Source organism: Pinus tabuliformis, chromosome 1_2 (assembly GCF_031772625.1).
Source record: "Pinus tabuliformis cultivar Carrire ecotype Pingquan chromosome 1_2, CPIR1, whole genome shotgun sequence".
NCBI classification, from domain to species: Eukaryota; Viridiplantae; Streptophyta; class Pinopsida; order Pinales; family Pinaceae; genus Pinus; species Pinus tabuliformis.
Window position 1 is genome coordinate 368299497 of NC_142298.1, and position 13670 is coordinate 368313166.

General features: G+C 41.0%; 1 protein-coding gene across 3 annotated transcripts in view; it reads left to right on the top strand.

Moving 5' to 3' along the window:
• The window catches only part of LOC149205902 (protein STICHEL-like), a 139938-nt gene that overhangs the window by 46770 nt on the left and 79498 nt on the right, over positions 1 to 13670 (top strand). The gene's annotated exons all lie outside the window — the stretch shown is intronic.

Consider the following 13670-nt stretch of genomic DNA (forward strand, 5'->3'; position numbering starts at 1 on the left):
TGTTTGAGGCCTGTTTTGTGAGCTGTAGCAGGCTGCAGGGGCTGCAAGCAGGCCACAGGAGCTGCAGGAGGGCCGAAGCATAGAACAGTCTGTCCAAGGGTAAGACAGGCAGGCTGAGGCTTCTTGTGGAAGCTGACACAGCCAGAGAAGAAGGCAGAAAGGTTAGAACTGTAGACCAAGGGACTGATAAAGAAAGCCAAGGAGCTGGCTGTGGAGGAAACAGTGCTACAACAGAGGATCGTAGGCTAAATGAGCATGCACAGGTTTGTAAGTCACTGTTTGATGATTTAAGGTTGGCAAAGGACTGCCACTGTATTCTATTTTGGGCAGAAGAGGACCTAAAAGAATTGGCCTCAGCCCTAGGATTTGGTCAAAGGATTAGACTAGTATATTTGGCATTTATAAAGGGATATAAAGGGCCATTATACCTGGTACAGGAGCCCTGAGGTTTTCTTATTAAAGGAATTGTAAGAAACAAGTTGGACATATATATATTGTATACTATACTTTGATTTGATATCTGGTGTAATTTCCACTGTGCAAAATTGTCTGAAGTTAGGCATTGCTAGTGTGTTTATGTTTCTAGTTAAGACATAGACCATATCTGGGGTGCATGGATTTCTAACATGGAATCAGAGCTACTTTGAAGAGCAGTTGGGTTAGAAGTCTGCACAGGGATCAGTTCTAAGAGGGTGCTGAGTTGTCTTGCTGTTGAAGGAAGGACAGCCAGTCAAGATGATTTCTGGCTTGATTTTTGAGGTTGGAAGGGCTTTCCAACTGTTCGTGGAAGGAAAGGATCAAGCTAGTGTTGTTGGTGAATGGTCTGTGGGATTATGCCAACACCCAGATCAAGACACCAATTGATGCAGCAGATTTGGCCATTTTTACCTTAGCAGATGCGAAGGCCAAGTTCATCATTCTTGGTGGAGTTAAGGATCACGTGATACCTCACCTTATCCAGAAAAACACTACATGGCACATGTGGGAAGCTCTGAAAGTGCTGTTTCAGAACAAGAACAATAACCGGAAGATGGTATTGAGAAAAAAGCTAAGGGATATCAAGATGGCAAGTTTGGAGAATGTGACATCGTATCTCACGAGGATTTCACAAGTTTGTGATGAGCTTGCAGCGATAGGTCACAATGTAGAAAAATCAGAGTTGGTGAGGACTGCAATAAAGGGCTTCTTAGAGCAGTGGAAGCCATTCATTAAAGTAGTCTCACAGGAGAAACTTCCAAATTGGAATAGGTTGTGGGATGATTTCATCCAGGTGGAACTTCGGGATGAAGAGCTTCATCAAAAGACTGATGCAAGGAATATTTCCCTTGCTAGTCAATTGAAGAAGGGAAAAGAGAAGTTAATCAACAAGAGGGACCTAAGCAAAGTGAAATATGAAGAGTATGGTCATTATGCGAACGAGTGTTCGCACAAGAAGAAGAAAGGAGGGAAAGAGAAGAAGCCCGAGATGGCGATGGCTTCTCCAGCGACAATCAACGAGGATGAGTTCGCTAGGAGATTCAACGAGGAGCTTTCTCTTATCTCTCATTTCTTCGGGAGCACCATTTGGCATTTGTGAGGTTGCTTGGTTCATAGATAACGGGGTGTCAAAGCATATGATAGGTTCACGAGAAGTATTTGAAAGCTTGATCAAGTGGGACTCTGAGCTATATGTGAAGATTGGTGATAAGAGTCAACCTGTAGTCAAAGTTATAGGGAATATACCATTCAAGATGGAGTCAGGTGGATTGTTGCGAGTCTAAGATGTACTTTGAGTACTGGAGCTCGTGTGTTGTTTACTTTCAGCGTTAACAATTGAGGTGAAGGGGTTTGATGTTATATTCCGGAATGGAAAAGTGATGCTCAAGCCTAGTGGATCTAACTCTAGTTTAGAAGTGGTTCTTGGAGTCAGAGAGAATGGTTTGTACAGGCTAGAGTGCAAGCCTATTGACCAAGGAAATAAGAAGGTTTTTGAGATTCAAAGGGAGTCTAGTTCTAGAGGGAGTTCGTAGATTCAAAGAGAGAGTCAACAACCCCATAATAGTGCATCAAAGGAGACTTCCACATCTGAGAAGAAGGATCTATGGAATGGCACGAGGCTTCTAGTAGCGTGAAGGGTTCTGTTTTTACAACAGGTTTTGCTTTTGTGACAAAAGATGAAGCTTACGATGAATGTGCGAGAGCAACCGTGGAAGATGATTGTGTTCCAGTGTGGGAAGCAAAGATACTTCTAAGGGATGGAAGTACCTCTCTTGCTGAGAGGGAGTGTTGAAATTGGGTAGCATCAGGAGGTAGTCTCACATGCCTTTGGTGCTAGGCTTGCGAGAGAGAAACACCCACAAAGTGAGTGTGTGGGTTTTGCACCCGAGTTTGGGGTTTTGGACTCAAAAGAGTTGGCTCAGAACCCAAGAAAGAGAATTTAATATTCTATTTTATTGTTACTTTGGAGTTGGAGGGCTCTTGAAGTAAAGAAGGGCTTCCTAAGGTGACCTCAGGACAAGTATATATAGCAAGCCAATGTAGAGGCTTATGACAGGAGTGTGAAGGAAAATTCTCTTGTGAAGAAGGGCAGTAAGGAAGTCGCAGGAGCAAACGACAACTAGGAGAGGCTGGATTTTTGTGTTTTTGGCAAGCCTAAGGAGGTCGTAGCTAAGGGAGGAAGAGGTGGAGTTCTGTGGCAAGTGAGAGACCGAGTTAGGCCTTGTTTGAGGCTTGTTTTGTGAGTTGTAGTAGGCTGCAGGGGCCGCAAGGGCTGTAGGAGCTGCAAGAGGGCCGAAGCCTAGAATAGGCTGGTTGAGGGTAAGACATGTAGGTTAAGGCCTGTTGTGGAAGCTTGCATAGCCAAAAAAGAAGGCAAAAAGGTTGGAACAACAGACCAGAGGACTGACAAAGAAAGCTAAGAAGTTGGGTGTGGAGAAAACAATGCTACAATAGAGGATCGTGGGCTAAAGGAGCATGCCCATTTATGTAAGTCACTGCTTGATGATTTAAGGTTGGCAAAGGACTGCCACTGTATGGTATTTTCAACAGAAGAGGACCTAAAGGAATTGGCCTCAACCCTAGGGTTTGGTCAAAGGATTAAACTAGTATTTATGGCATTTGTATAGGGATATAAGGGGCCATTATCCATGGTACGAGAGCCTTTAGGTTTTCTTATTAAAGGAATTGTAAGAAACAAGTTGGGCATATATATATATATATATTGTGTACTATACTTTGATTTGATTGCTGGTGTGATTTTTGCTGTGCAAAATTGTTTGAAGTTAGGCATTGCTAGTGTGTTTATGTTTCTAGTTAAGACATAGACTAGACCTGGGGTGCATGGATTTCTAACATGGATTCAAAGCTACTTTGAAGAGTAGTTGGATCAGAAGTATGCATAGGGATCAACTCTAAGATGGAGCTAAGTTGTCTCGTTGTTGATGGAAAAACAATTGGTCAAGATGATTGCTGGCTTGAGGTTTGAGGACCGGTTGGAAGGGATTATCAACTACAGTTCGTGGAAGAAAAGGATCAAGTTAGTGTTGTTGGTGAATGGTCTGTGGGATTATGCATGTTGCCGCAAAATCTAATAGGCCTTGGGGATTAGTACCCCCACAAGGCTATCACTAGATCAAGTGATAACAATAAGGTAGTAGCCCACTGTCACCACAATTACTACCTGTTGCTCTTTATGGACTTTCACCAATGGGAGGAGTCCCGGTATAAAGGTCACCTAATAGGTATTCTAGGTTTTAAAGGTATGAGGAGACTTTAAGGCTTCTAAGGGAAAGACACAATTTAGGTACTAGGCTCCAACTATGAAGAGGCAATTCACTTGCCTTAAGAGGGTCGAATTAGAGAAAGAAAAAGAAAATTCAAATCTATGGATAAAAGATGTTTTGATCATCAAGAGACATGGCCAGTGCCTTGTCCTTGGGTTGATGGAGTCTGTGGAGATGATAAATTAGCCAATTCTTGCAAAGTTAAAGGATGTTTGATGCCCTAGAACAAACCCTAACTATTGCCTTTTGTGAGGGATTAAAGTCACTTGGGAGAGCTATAATCAATAATCACCAAAGGCATGTCATTCACATTTCATATATGAGTAATGCATGCAATTATGACATCTATATTCTATAATATAGATTTTCAATAAATTAGGGCACAATAGAAAACCCTAAATCATCAATCCATTCCATACATTAGACATAAGCATAAAGATTATTAAAAATAGGCACACTTACAAGATGAAAATGCATGAACATTCCATTATCAATCCAAGACAACTTCTCCAAAGTCAAGAACGAGCTCCATTAACCAAGTATACACTATAGGTCACATCTTGCCGAAGAATAGAAGAGGCCAAAATTTTCCTAAGAGAGGCCGAATTGTCCAAGAGATGATGATGAGAATGGAATAGTCCTCTCCTCTATTTATATGAGGAGGACATGTCTCTAGTTACTAAAAGCCCCTAAAAGACAAGTAAAATCACAATGGAACCTTGGGTTACAAGCCAACCCAACTAGCTTAGACATAAAATTAAATGAAAGCTCACACGTGTGAGTAGTGAGGTCTCATAAGGCAAATGTCATCCATGAAATGAGCTCCAAGTGGCAAGCGTTGAGGATTTTGAGTGCCAAGTGTGGTGCCAAAGCCTCTAAAAATCATCATTTGAGGGTTGCCCCTCAAATTTCCATCAATATTCCTCTGTGGTCCCCGAAATCCACTTGGGGCACTGTTAATTTTGGTATGTTCTATGCTTAAGAGCAATTTACTTCAAATTTTCTTATTAGCCCAATATCAATTTCCAGAATAGCAATCACATTAGCATGATAGTAAAATGCAGATAGAACATAAATGTAAACAATAGAAGACAAACCAAGACAAGAGAACACAAGATGTGGCACCAGCCAAGGACAAACCCCAATGCTGGGAAGCCTTTGATCAATTCTTCTTATATTCTTCAATAATTCAATAGAGAGAGAGAGATAGTACAAATATACAATTCTATAATTTTATGACAGCAACTGCAAAACCCTAACCAACAAAGTCAAAGCTGGTCAAACAGGTCAGATTGACCTCTAGACAACCCCGGTCAACACTCTGTCAACTCGGCCTCCAACAGCAAGGAAAGTCAACCAAAACAGTGCAAAAAGTGCAGTCAAACTTCAGTCAACGCTAGACAGATCTACGGTCAGCCCTCATGCCAGTCAATGCTGGTCAACGCATAGTCAAAACAGGTCAAAGGTGCTGTCCAGAAATGCGGCCTGCCAAGGAGAGGCAGCCTAACCCAATCTGCAGTCAAGAAACAATCAACGCTATCAATTCTGCCCACTTGCAGCTCGGTCAACCCTAGTCAACGCTGCCCTAACCAAAATCTGCGTCCTCCTTCTTTCAGCCACACGTGTGAGAGAGATGCTCCTCTAATGCGTAGGAGAGAGATAAGAATGTGAGATGAGATGAGTGGAATAATGCCACAAGGTCTCCTCCTTTTATATGAAATGTTGAGGATAAGTTTGGGGTGAAAATCACTGTTTTGCTCGCTGGCCGACCTTGACAAATTGTCAAGAATACAAATAAATTCATATCTCCATGAATACATGTCGGAATCGGATGATCGTTAGATCAATCCTACACCTCTCGGAGAGAGGAATCCAAGAAAAATATCAGTTGCCATAAATAAGGTGACCCACGTGGAGTTTGGCCCTAGTTGCCAATTTTAATAGGTACTAGTAGGTGGTCCCCAGGGTCTCCAACTACAAAATGTCCATCTTTGCTCCAACGTTGAGGGATTTCCAGGTGCTATTAGCCCTCCCATGTCTCTAAAGGCAAGACCATCCTCATTTGGGCCCTAAATCAACTGCCACCCTTTAGAAGGTGCTAAGGCCGACCGAGGGACATGCTAGTCCAAGTGTATCATCTCGAAGAATCATCAAATGTGGTGCAAAGTGGTAGAACACCTTGGGTGCAAGAGGTGTCCAGGGTCAGGTATGATATGTTGCTACTGCTCAGAGACCCAAGGCTCTCAACACTTCACTTGTGGTGCTTATATACTTCTCTGGATCCTGGGTACCTGTGGGCAAGGTGCCTAGGTCATGGGTTATTGAACCAATTGATAATCACAACATAAAGTTTATTGAAAGAAACCAATCATCAGGGACACTAATCATTTTTGCATCTAAGTGAGCCAAGCTTGAATGTAAAGGACTATTTAATACTTCAAATAAGGCTTCCCTTCCAAAATGAGGGCCTTGAACTCACAATGGAGTTTCCTCCCTATGTGGGAGTGGCTAAAGGACAACCCTATGATGTGTTTCCAACCCCCAAGGGAAGTAACATTCCTCAATCCACGCTTCAATTGATAGGTGTTCGTGAATAATAATGATGGTACGGAGGGGAGAAGATTTCATGGCCAAGTGCCATGGTCAAAGGGACCAACATGATGGGGATCCACTTCTCGTGTATAGATGTGAGGAGGGAGCAATCGTGGATGCATAAGTTACCAACTCGACCTTTGTTTTTCCACCCCTCTTGTGCACCTTTTAGTTTTGCTTGATTTTTCTTTGTATTACTACTTGTAGCTCAAAGGGTTAGAGCTTGCTTTGAATGATGTATAACAATTGTATTACCCCTTAAGGATGAGTCATTTCATTGCTCATCGGGGTTGGGACATGCAAGGGTTCCTTTTATTATGTAATGGAGCAACATGTGCTCAAGAACCGGGTGATGACCATAATGAATGAGCTCTAGCTCATGTTAGGCTTTTTCCCATATGCTAATGTGTATTTCTCGACCATATTTTGCATTTTGATATTCTTTTATTTTATTTTGTGGCCATACTATGCTTTTTCCTTTTCTTTTAGCCACATCAGCCTCTGAGTGCAAAATTTCGGGCCCTACCCAGGTATGTGGGTGTATGGGTGTCAAATCCCAGTGAATCAATGGTTAGTTGAACCCAAAGAATGGAGGTGGAATATGGGCTTGTAATGTAAGATGGAAAGTGGTAAGTATGGAATAGGGGTAGACGAAACACACTATCTCAATCAAGGCTTCTCGAGTAGTGCCCTCCTCTACCCATTGGGCCATTAGGGGAGGTCCCACTGGACTAGGATCAAAGATTAACCCACTATTTAAGGTGAGGAACAAGATCATGGTCAAAACCCTTCTTCTAGGTCACCGCATAATCCATATCAAAAGCCCAAATACACACAAACATAAGCAACCGATTGCAAAATGAATTAAGTACCTTTTGTTCTGAAGCCCACCTTCGTCCATTTGCTCTTGCTTGATGGGTGAGAAAGTATATGATTGATGCATGTGGCAGAGATAAAATGGCACGTCGTCATCTAGTGCTAGCAGTCAGGGGCTGCATGGCTGGATGTGAAGAATAGGAGAAAAATTTTCTCCTCTAGGGTCACCCTTTTTGGTGGGTAACAATGGTAATACCCAGATCATGCCACCAACTGCTGTAGTAGATTTGGCCATGTATACCTTAGTAGATGGAAAGGCCAAGTTGATCATTCTTGATGGAGTTAAGGATCACTTGATACCTCACCTTACCAGGAAAAATGCGACATGGCACATGTAAGAAGCTCTGAAAGTGTTGTTTCAGAATAAGAACAAGAACTGAAAGATGTTATTGAGAGAGAAGCTTACAGAGATCATGTTAATTTTTATGGTATGTTCCATGCTTGCAACAATTCCTTTAATGTCTTATTAGCCCAATAACAATCCCACTTCAGATTCCAATAGCAATCACAATAAACTTCAGTAATCACTTAGTATTTACTTTAGATCATCATTGAAAGTAATTGTAGATAGAACATGATCACCAATATGCACAAGAAGACAAGCCAAGACAATGAACACAGAGATTTAGGCTAGTGCCAGGGCAAAACCCACAAGGGGGAAAACCCAACCAATCCTTCTTATTGATCAATATCAAATGTTCAGTAGAGAGAGAAGATCCAGTTTAGTACAATGGTGACAAAGTCAAAGTACAGACTTTGACTATCCAAAGAAAGATGACCAACCAACATCTAATGCCTAAACAAGAATCTTGTCAAAGTCTGCATTTCTGAAACTGTTAACAACAGTGAATGTGCCCTAACTAGTTAAGTCAATGCTAGTCAAAGACCAATGAAATAATCTCCAAAGAACTTGGTCAAAGCAACAAAACTTAGCCTCTTGAACAGGTCAAAGTAAACCAAAAACAATGAGGAAAACCATTCAAACTTCGATCACAGTTTGCGGTCTAGCCTGCAGTCATTGTTGGTCAACTTGCCCAGAAACCCTTGATTTGTGTGCCAATAGATGCGGCTTGCCAAAACAGAATATTCCTAGTCAAAGTCGAAGTCAAATAGAGCCAGAATTTCCCCGGTCAGTGCTGGTCAAAGTTGGATGAATTGGAAGAGTCAACACATAAGTCAAAGATGCCCAGAAAGTCCTTTGCACATGTGGAGAGAAGAAGCTGCCTCAGATGTATGAACCAATCAGAGGATGAGAGAGAAGTTGTTGTGATGAAGTGCCAAAATGAGGAGATCAGATGGTGTATTTATAGTGATCAACATGGGGGTCAAGGGTCATGTCTCTTCACTAATGAGACGACTTGAAAAAGTGCCATTCGAAGGTGTGCAAAAATTCTTATTTTGAAGGTGAAGGGAGATGCCATCCAGGGTGATCCAAAGGTGTAATGGGTCATCAAAGGAGGGGCTTCCAAGTGGGGGAATTAGCCCCTAGTTGCACTCTTTAACACTCCCTCTCAACTAGGGAGGAATTCCACCTGTCAACATCCATTCACTGCTATGCCACCATGTCCATCATGTACCATCTTTGCAACTTGTCTCGTCTTTGCTGAAGATTAATATCATAGTCCATTAAGAAAGGATCGAAAGAGGGTGGGTCACAAGACCCTACCACCCTTGCCAAAATGACAGAGGCATGTCCTCATGTCCAAGGGGTAGAATGGGAACCCCTACTAGGCTTGATCCTTAGTGATCAAGCTGTTGAACATCGCGCATCCTAGTCATAGGGAATACAGTAGTATCTGATGCGTCTGTCGGTAGTACTAATTAACCCTAATAACTTTTCCAGGAAAAGTAGTTAGGGTTAATTAAGTTTTCCAAACTCATTGGCCAAATGAGAGGTACTTCCCAGGAGTCCCAGACTGTAGGGGTAGGATCTATGTTGGGGTATCAACAGGGGAAGGTGAACCACTCACCTTGTGCTCATGTAGCTCCAAGGACCCCAGGCCCCCAGGAGCTCCCAGAGCTCAATATTCAACTAGGACCCTCATGGGAGGGTCTTTCCACGACTCCAAGTCTCTCTATGAGGCTGAGAACTTGGCCTTCCCCAAAGGCTTTGTAAGGATGTTAGCAACTTGTTCATCCGTCCTAATGTGTTGGAGCCTCATTGCTCCCCGTTGTACCATATTTCGGATAAAGTAGTACCTAATATCAATATGCTTGGATCAGTCGTGGAACACGATATTCTCTGAAAGGCGAATCCCACTTTGATTATCACAATAAATGACGGTGGTATCCAACACATGCTCAAATAGCTCATTGAAGAGCTTCCTCAACCAAATGGCTTCACAACAAGCCATACTAGCTGCAATATATTCAGCCTCAGCGATGTTCAGTGCAACAAACTTTTGATTTCGACTCATCCATGAAATTGAAGTGGACCCCAAAGAGAAGCAACACCCTGATGTGCTTTTTCTATCCACCACACTACTAGTCCAGTCGACATTAGTATATCCATGTAGTCTTAGATCCCTGATAGTGTATCTCAGTGCATAGTTGGTAGTACCATGAAGATATCTTAGAAGATCCTTTGCAATAACCCAATGTATATGATGAGGCTCAACCATAAATTGACTGAATGTATTAACAACAAAGCATATATCTGGTCGTGTGTTCACCAAAAACATCAAAGCTCCCACAAGTTGTCTATATTCAGTAGGATTTGCCAAATCCGGACCAACAACACTTCCACATAGCTTCTTGAAATTTTGTTCCATAGGTGTAGTCATTGACTTGCATTCCATCATGCTTCATCTTTCTAACAGCTTCACAATATATTTTCATTGAGAAAGGAATATCTCACCTAGCTTTTCCCAGACCTCCAAGCCTAGGAAGTAATGCATCAATCCTTTCATCTTGAATTCAAAAGTCAACTCCCTCTTACATTGATAAATGAGAGGGTCTGCACCAGTTAGAAATAGATCATCAACATATAAGACCAAAATAAGTGGCATGTCCTTTTCAACCTTGAAGTATAAGTTTGGATCAACATAGCTCCTTGTAAATCCCAGCTTCATGAGATAGCTATCAATCCTCTCATACCAAGCCCTAGGGGCTTGCTTTAACCCATAGAGGGCTTTCTTCAACTTGCATACATGTGTCCTTCTATCTTGCTCTTCAAACCCCTGAGGTTGTTCCAAGTAGACTTCTTCCTTAAGTGAGCCATGTAAGAATGCAGTCTTGACATCCATTTGATGTAGGCTCCATCCTTGATTTGCAGCAAGAGCAATTATGGATCGTATAGTGGTGTATCGAGCAACTAGTGCAAATATCTCATCATAGTCAACTCCTTCCTTTTGAGAAAAGCCACGAACCTTGCCTTGTATTTTTCAACACTTCCATTGGCTCCATGTTTAATCTTGTAGAACCATTTTGAAGTGACCACAGACTTGTCCTTGGGTCTAGGCACCACTTACTAGACATTGTTCTTCATGTTTGATTCATATTCCTTAGCCATAACATCTTTCCATGCCTTGTTCTTCACAGCTTTTTCAAAAGTGCAAGGTTTAGTTTGAATGATAGTAGTCATGGCAGCCAAGTATCCTTGATACATCTCGGGCTTCTTACTTTCCCGAAATGTTCCTCTCGGGGAAATATGATTTTCAACATCTTGAATTGTATCTCGGAGCCATAGAAGTATTTTCTTTGAGGTAGAGGGAACACAAGGAGGTGGATCAAGTGCACCAATCAGGCCATCAACATCGGGCATGGGTTCATGCATTGGAGGTTCTTCTTGTCTTTTAGCGTCATCATCATCATTCCTTGTGATAGGGGGATCCCTTGCTTTTCTGAGGGCAATGTCTTCATCAAAAGTAACATCTCCATTCACTTCCACATCCCTTTGACCAAGTACATAAATTTGATATGCCTTTGAATCTTCACTATTTCCAACAAATACACCTTTCTTCCCAGAGGCTTCCAACTTGTTCCTTTTTTCCTTTGGTACATGAAAATATACAAGACAACCAAAGATTCTAAAATGAGAAACATCGGGTTTCTTACCACTGAAGACTTCTTCTGGTGTCTTGAAATCCAAGCTTTGATGAGGGCTCCTATTTTGAATGCACACAACAATGTTTGCAACTTCTCCCCATAAAAACTTTGGTAGATTGTTATGAATTTAAAATCATAAAATTATTAAAATATTATCTAAATAAATAAATGGTTAATTGTAATAAATTAATTAACAATTAATTAGTTAAATGAAGACACATTAGTCCCAAAGGACATGTCTCTTTGATTAGGCGTGGCCAGTCAACTCCTATTAAAGGAGCACCGCCTCAGCTTTTTAATCATCATTCGAATATTAACATTTAATAAAATATATTAAATAAAGAAATACTTGTGTATTCTCAGAAAGCAGATATTACACCAAAAAGGGAAAGAGATGTCGTGGCAGATGCACTCTCACGTAAAGATGACGACAACACAACATGCGCTGCTATGATAGTTGTTCCGGAGTGGTTGGACGAAATACACGCTGAATATGCCAAGAATGAGGATTGTGACTCCATGATTAAGAATATCAGCCAGTATACCAACTTCGAGTGGAAGAATGACATCTTATGGTACAAGGGTAGAATTACCTAACACCCGCATCCAAATTTAAGGTGAGAATACTAAAAGAGTCTCACAATTTGCCTGCAGTCGGACATGTCGAATTCTACAAGACTTACTACAACATCCGACAGTCATTCTATTGGAAGGGTATGATCAAGGAGATTTAGAAACATGTTGCAGGATGTGATATTTGTCAAAGGAACAAGAGTGAAAATGTTCCAACTCCAGGGTTGCTACATCCACTACACATTCCAAATCAAAAGTGGGAGGAGATTTCGATGGACTTTTTTGATGGACTACCTGCATCTGACGGAAAGGATACAATATTTGTAGTAGTTGGCAGGCTCACTAAATATGCCCACTTTATGGCTATTAAAAAGACTGACACAACTAAACAAATTGTTGATGTGTTTTGTAAAAATATTTACAAACTACACGAGTTTCGTAAGGTCATTTTCAGCGATAGAGATGTAAGCTTTAAAGGCAAAATTTGGAAGGAATTCTGCCACCAAGCAGGAATATCCCTGAACATGAGTTCGACTTATCACCCCCAAACAGATGGACAAACTGAAATCGTTAATAAATGCTTGGAAACATATCTTCGTTGTTTCATTACAGATAAACAAAACAGGTGGACCCAGTGGCTATGCCTGGCAGAATGGTGGTATAATACCACGTACCACACTTAAGCTAAGATGACACCTTTCCAAGCCTTATATGGTTACGAGCCACCCAGGTGGAAAGACTTTGCACTCCTTGATTCCAGGGTACCAACAGTTAAAGACCACCTAGAAGAAAGTCAAAGGATCATCAACTTACTAAAAGAAAATCTAACCATGGCTCGTAATAGAATGAAACAACAAGTCGACCAACACCGCTCTAAGAGAGAGTTCGAGGAGGGAGATTGGGTCTTTGTTAGACCAACCTTATAAGCAATTATCACTAAAACAACATGGGAAGAATAAATTATCGCCTAAATATTATGGGCCGTATTAGATAATCAAAAAAATAAGTAGCTTAGCTTATAGATTAAAGTTAGTTGACAATTGTCGAATCCATAATACCTTTCAAGTATCAAGTCTCAAGAGAGTATTAGGGCAAAATCAAATAGCACAAATAAAAATACCAGAGACCGATGAAGAAGGGAGAATAGTCCTCGAACCTGAAGGTATACTCGCTACTCGAGAAAAGGTTTTACGATCTAATACAATAAAGGAATACCTCATCAAATGGAAGATGTTACCAGAGGAAGACTCGTCTTGGGAATCAAAACATTTTCTTCATCAACACCCAAACCTACCTATGCTTTGAGGACAAAGCATTTTAAGGGAAGGCAATGTTATGAATTTAAAATTCATAAAATTATTAAAATATTATCTAAATAAATAAATGGTTAATTGTAATAAATTAATTAACAATTAATTAGTTAAATGAAGAGACAGTAGTCCCAAAGGACATGTCTCTCTGATTAGGCGTGGCCAGTGAACTCCTATTAAAGGAGCATCGCCTCAACCTTGTAATCATCATTCGAATATTAACATTTAATAAAATATATTACACACAAAATACCTGTGTATTCTCAGAAAACAGTCAACAATTAGAAATCAAATTTTCTAACATATACCTTGATCATGAATCATGGCACGGTAGCTTCCATAATAGTTTGATTCTTTCTCTCGGCAACTCCATTTTGTTGTGGATTATATGGAATGGTGGTCTCCCTCGTAATACTTGCCTCTCTGCAAAATTCATTGAATTCGTTAGATTCATACTCGGTTCCATTATCTATTCTCAATGTCTTTCCTATATGATTCTCCACCAAAGCTT